The 6,000-nt window shown below is 37.5% G+C and overlaps 1 protein-coding gene across 2 annotated transcripts in view; it reads left to right on the forward strand.

Moving 5' to 3' along the window:
• Nucleotides 1-4,056, forward strand: part of LOC147419695 (protein CNGC15b-like) — a 90,160-nt gene extending 86,104 nt beyond the window's left edge. Inside the window, exon 8 of one of the 2 annotated variants that reach the window (XR_015187086.1) lies at nt 3,813-4,056. The gene's annotated coding sequence lies outside the window, so the exon portion shown is untranslated. Of the gene's footprint in view, nt 1-879; nt 1,435-3,812 lie in introns of those variants that run through there. The other variant, XR_015187085.1, reaches the window with a different exon arrangement.
• The last annotated feature ends 1,944 nt before the right edge of the window (nt 4,057-6,000 follow it).

Consider the following 6,000-nt stretch of genomic DNA (forward strand, 5'->3'; position numbering starts at 1 on the left):
AGCATTTGAAGTTTTTTTGGGGCCAAGCATGTAGTTTCTAGACCAGCTTTGGGATGCATGTCCAAGTGATCGTTTTCAATTTGACATAGTTTAGATCGATAGCTTTTGCTATGAGTTACGAGTTGGGTTTTACCATGCTCGAATCAGACTCAAATCGGACAAGTTATGCTTTGTTTAGTTATAGTATCTATGAAATCTGCAGTTTTCTAGCTTCATTGGATGGGAAAACAATAAAGCAAGGAGGAATGGATGCATTGATTTATGGGGAAAATTTGGTTTTAGGATGTTATGGAAAAAAAACTTGGTTTTTAGTTAAACTTTGTGAAGCTTGGATGCTCAATGGGGGGAATCTTGAGAATGTTGCTACGTGGAAATGGAAAAGACCCATACGCAAGTGTGCGCTCATAGTTCTTAAGGTATATATAGTGGAGGGACAACCCCCCCCCCCCCCCCCCCCCCCCCCCCCCCCCCCCCCCCCCCCCTCTTTCCTTCTTGCCTCCTCTTCCCCTTCACCTCCTTGTAGTACTACACAATGGTGTGGCGTGCCTCCTCTTCCCCCTTCCCTTCTTGTAGTACTACACAATGGTGCCGCCACATATGGTGAAGAAGGGCCAAAAGTTTTTGTAGAACGAAAATGACAGGATATTGTCTCTCCCTCTCTCCTTTGTAATTTTGGAGAAAGTCATGCTATTGTAAGGGGTCTTTTGGCCTTGAAGAGAAAGTTAAGCTATTCTATTGGGTCTTTTTGCATGACATGAAAAGAAAAGAGGGACTTTTTTTACATGTTTTTTTTTTTTTGGTGGAGCGACTTCTTTGCGTTCTCTGCAGCCTACAAGGCCACAGAGTCGAGAGGAGCTTATGAGTGGTTGTTCGCGACAGGGTAGGGTGCCGAACTGGTTCGTTGATGGTTGAGGGCGGTGGGTTTGTGGAGAGCTGTGACTATGGGTGTCTCCATGCCTGTGTTCCTTGATCTCCCGTCGTCAGCTCCCTCTCTTTTTGGAGCAGGTGAAGGCCGCCCCTCTTGCGTCTACTTAAGAGTGAAATTTGAAAGCTCAGGACCCGCATGTTGTTCGTTTGTGGTTGTGGGCAGGAGGAGACTGGGTTTGATGGTGGTACAATCGGTCCCTGTTGTGGCAACCTCGGGCCTGTTGGCTCTCTTGGTCTGTGCGTGGCCCAATATTATTGGCCTGGTCTATTCGACTGTGGTGTACTCTTATGGGTTTTTGAAGATTGATGGGTTGAGTGTACCTCATGCACTCAAAAGTCATCCAAGTCTTCTCTCACCTTTCCACACTTCCACCCACACACACACACACACACACACACACTTCTTCCTATCCATCTCTCACTCAAACCTACACCTACCATGGACTCTCATCCTCTTTACCATTCCCCTCTCACCTCTATATCTCTCATATGAACTTCTACAAACATACACCATTTCTGTGTGTCTACTAAAAAAAAGAGGAAAATGGTATAACCTTTCTATCACCCTGTGGTAGATTGGTATGCCATTTTCCTCTTGAATAACAGGTCTAGAGTTCAACTCTCCTCGTCAGTTTAACGTCTCTTGTGATAGTTTCCTACGATGTTAAAATTAACTTCTCTTTCTCTCTTCCCCCCCTTATCACACAGCAACATGTGCCCCTATCTCTTGGGATAGTTTCCAAGGACGTTAAAATACTCTTCTTCTTCTTCTTCTTCTCTCTCTCTCTCTCTCTCTCTCTCTCTCTCTCTCTCTCTCCTTCCTCAGGTGTGTATGTGCGCTCAAAAAAAGAGAGAAAGATGGTATAACTTTTCTATCACCCAAGTGTGGTAGATTGGTTATGCCATTTTCCTTGAATAACAGGTCTTGACTTCAACTCTCCTTGTCGGATGGATCTTTAACGTCTCTTGTGATAGTTTCCTACGTCGTTGAAATTCCTCTCTCTCTCTCTCTCTCTCTCTCTCTCTCTCTCTCTCTCATTAGGAGTGAGGTCTCTTTTTTGCCTTTTAATGTTTAGAGAGAGAGAGAGTACTCTAAGCCAATGAGAGGAGGGCTTCCGCAACGAAATCTTCCTTTTGAAAATTGTATTTGATTTTCTAAAATGAATTTTCTTTGAGTCAAAATCTGAGGTAACTCTCAAGTACATGTGCCTTTTACTTGAAAAAGGTCTCTTTCATTGATCCCAAAGATTTTTTGAATCTTTTTACCGTCTTTTTTTCCGTCCGTTTTCCACCCCTCTTCCTCTCACCTCCTCTTTCCTCCTCTTTTCGATGTCCTCTCTTCACCCTCAGTTGCTTTGCATCCTATTGTCCTTAAGCAATGAAGTAAACCCAATCCAAATGCCCTAGCACATCCATTGAATCTGTCTCACCACTTATGCCATATTAGATGAACACAACCAATGTATCCCAATATCTATAACCAAGGGTAGTTGGATTATAATGCAACACAGTAGGAGAAGAAAAGCCTTGTCCAAGAACCTATCCTTGTCATGCTAGATAGAAAGATCAATTGGTAACGCGGCCATATGATGCTCGTATGCAAACTATTATTACTCTTTAGAGTCGAGTGGCATCGATCGGTAATGCGACTGTAGAGTGTCATTTGGAAGAAGTATTTATTTTTGCATAAATGTGACATTTAGGTTGTTAATATGGCCTTATAAACGTTAGATAATTTGTATTTGTATGTGCATGTGCATATCATGTTTTTTAAGTTTTTAAGTATATGAAATACTTAATGGTAACGTGGCCTTGAAGAGTATTTCATATACAAACGTTTGAACTGTCTGTAATTGTTATTTTTAAGTATTCTTGTCAAAATTTATTATATCTAATCATATTCAAAAGAAATTTCTTATCGTCTTGAATTCTTTGTCAATCATTGTTGCTTTATTAAAATGCTACATTTATAGAAGTCATAAAAATTATTATGTATATGATATCACTTTTGTACAACCTCAATAGTGTCTACACCAATGAATAACATCTTAACAAAACAATAGTTAATGTTTCACTAAAATCCAGACCTTGATGTTTCTCTGTGTCTACAAATAACTAATATACATTTGATTAGAAAATGTATATACACATTTTTATTAAATTTTTCATAAAAATAATTTTTTAGAAATTAAACACTACTAACATTTTTCATTAAGCTAAAATTTCGGAGATGTGAGTTTAAAACCTTGAATTACTTTGTTATTTGAGGTTTGCAATACATACATTACAAATCTCGAGTATTGTCTTGTTACTGTTCCAAAAATTTTTTGGATGTGAAACGTCCAATTCATATCAATGCTTCCACTCATAACAATGTTTTTATTATACACTATTAATATTTATAAACGAGCCAAAACTTACGAGAAGTTTGTGAGTTTAAAACCTTGAGCTACTTTGTTTTTTGGGTTTTCAATATATACAATACAAATTTTGATGTGAGATGTTATATTCAATTTATGAATTCTTTACTAAAATTGCACCAAATTTTCATGATTTTTCCTCCTTCATAATACTAATTGGGTTAAGGCTCCACTATATCATTTTAGTTGCATGTTTCACCTCGTAATTGAAAGTACGATGCTTCCGTCTTTTATTGTAACATTGTTTGTTTGAAGTGGTAACTTGAACTCATGTCTTATGGTTTATCACAATATTTTGAAATGTTTAGGATTTTTAACCTGTATTGTTTGATCTAGGTGGTTTTCTTAAGTGTTACTTGTTTCTAATGCACTTTGTATGATCGAACACACTTTTGTAAAAGGGAAAATGGTTATCAATCTGTATTAATTTAGTCTTTAGGTTTTGATTATAGTTTGTTTGAACAGTCTATCATTACATGGTATGCGTTCATTGCACTTCTCCACCAAGCAGGCTTAATTACGGACCCACGTGGACAAGTAATTTCCTCTTTCACTTTTTGGGTCTACTCAAGCTGCTATTCATCAAAGACTATGCAATTGAAAATGTCAATCATAGCGCACTTATTGCATAGGAGTGATTCCAATGTATAAAAGTGCGGGCAAAATCAAGTTTCAACAGGTAATTTTAACATACCGTGCATGCGCCTCCTGTACAAATCAAGCAGTCTTTCTCGTTTCAAGATGAACTTCACAACTTGTCGCGCTATGCCAATTATTTTTGGCGAAAATGTAAGGAAAGCACTTTTTTACTATTTTGCTAGCATTTTTAGAGTTCTTTGCATTGTCCATGACTACTTGAATTACACATTGCAATGCACTCTCTACTTGACATTATGCATACAATCACACTAAATTTGTCAGTGCAATTATAAATATGAGGATTAATTATACACCCTTTGCAATTTGCTGAATATAAGACACATCTAAAAACTTCACATTGTTCATATATATAGAGGTTTTTGGTTTTTTTTATTTGCTCAACTATTTTTGCATGCTACAAAGAATAATCAACTTCTCCATTGAAACGATGGTAATTATTTACAAAACACAAACAAAAGCAATAATATTCATGATTGGCCGTCTCATGCACTAACAATCTTTTATAATACACAATGTACTCCCTATCTAAACAAATGTATAAAACAAGACAATTAAATCTTCAGTATAATTACACAATTGAGGACTACTTGTACCTAATCAAAAATTATAGCCCCCGTATGCATCCAATTCAATATGTAAAAGCTATTTTCAACCAATCAAGGATTATAACTCTCATATTGTGTAGTGACAATGTATATCGGTGCAAACCTACGATGTTGTAAAATACAAGACTTCAATGATCTTTATATACTCAGTACACTAGTACAGGGAATCCGACCCTTGACTATCAACTCATTATTTAAATATGTCTATCTTCTAAAACCAAATTCAGCCCTTTCATGGACCAGTGGCTTGTTGCAATGAGAACGACTCTCCAACGATTTAGTTATTTTGACTTCGTACTTTTGTTTTTGGTGAATGATTTAACTATTTTTAGAAGTGGTTACCGTATTAAGAATCACACTCAACCCATAAAAAGGAACAGTGACTCTACAACTTTAGGTCAATTCACAAGGAGATACTTGTACCTTGCGTTTGGATACACTCCCCAGGGATTTTCTTAGTTAAAATGCCAAAGTTAGTAGAGATTTTACTATATAAAATTTTAGCCCGTCAAGCCTCTTTGTTTTTTCGGCAAGCCCATAGGGAAAATGAAGAAGCTCGACGCAAGGCCTTGGTTGTGTTGGGATTATGTAACATATTTTCAAATCAGATGCCCAATGTCAGAGAAGAAATATAATCAGGAGTGTGCGGAGGAAGTCATTTCATCACTTGGTAACCTCATCTGATCAGTTGCTAATTGATTGAAGATACGGGTTTTTCACTTGTATGAGAGAGGATGGGAGTTTTGACATATATTTTCTGCATGTATCTGCAGGCCTTGATGCAAAGAAGATTTCTCAAATGCATGGGTGATTCAGAGACCGATTCCGAGAATAAGATATTGAAAGGGGAGCAAGAAGCATAGGTACTTTGATAAGATTTTTGTGCATGTTCATCTACCGAAGGCTACCTTATCTTTTTGGTGCTTAAAGGAATGCTTATTCAATTTAATTTCTTCTTGGCGTTCATATTGGCCAAGGTTCAAGGGGAGATGTAACAATGTTGCCAACCCTTATCGTAAACAATGTTCAATATCGAGGTATGAGGATATTAATCTTTGCACTGAAAATACTTCGCCGATTGGCTCGACCTAATGCAATGTTTGTAAATGTAGGTAAGTTAGACAGGGGGGCAATTTTGAAGGCCATTTCTTCAGGATTTGAAGAAAAAATGGAGCGTGAAAAGGAGGGTTGTATTAGAAAGACAGCCTTCAGACATTGCAAACAATATTGGCAAGTCAATGTTGATTGATGTAGTTGATCTTTCAGAACATCTAGTGGAGTATAGTGTTCTATAGAATATTCTACATGCTCCTACGGACTCCAGGGACCTTTCGGTCAGGCTAAACACATGGTTGAGGGCTTGCCAAAAACATTTTTGCTAACCAAAG

Source organism: Adiantum capillus-veneris, chromosome 29, assembly GCF_014529385.1.
Source record: "Adiantum capillus-veneris isolate H3 chromosome 29, ASM1452938v2, whole genome shotgun sequence".
NCBI lineage: Eukaryota > Viridiplantae > Streptophyta > Polypodiopsida > Polypodiales > Pteridaceae > Adiantum > Adiantum capillus-veneris.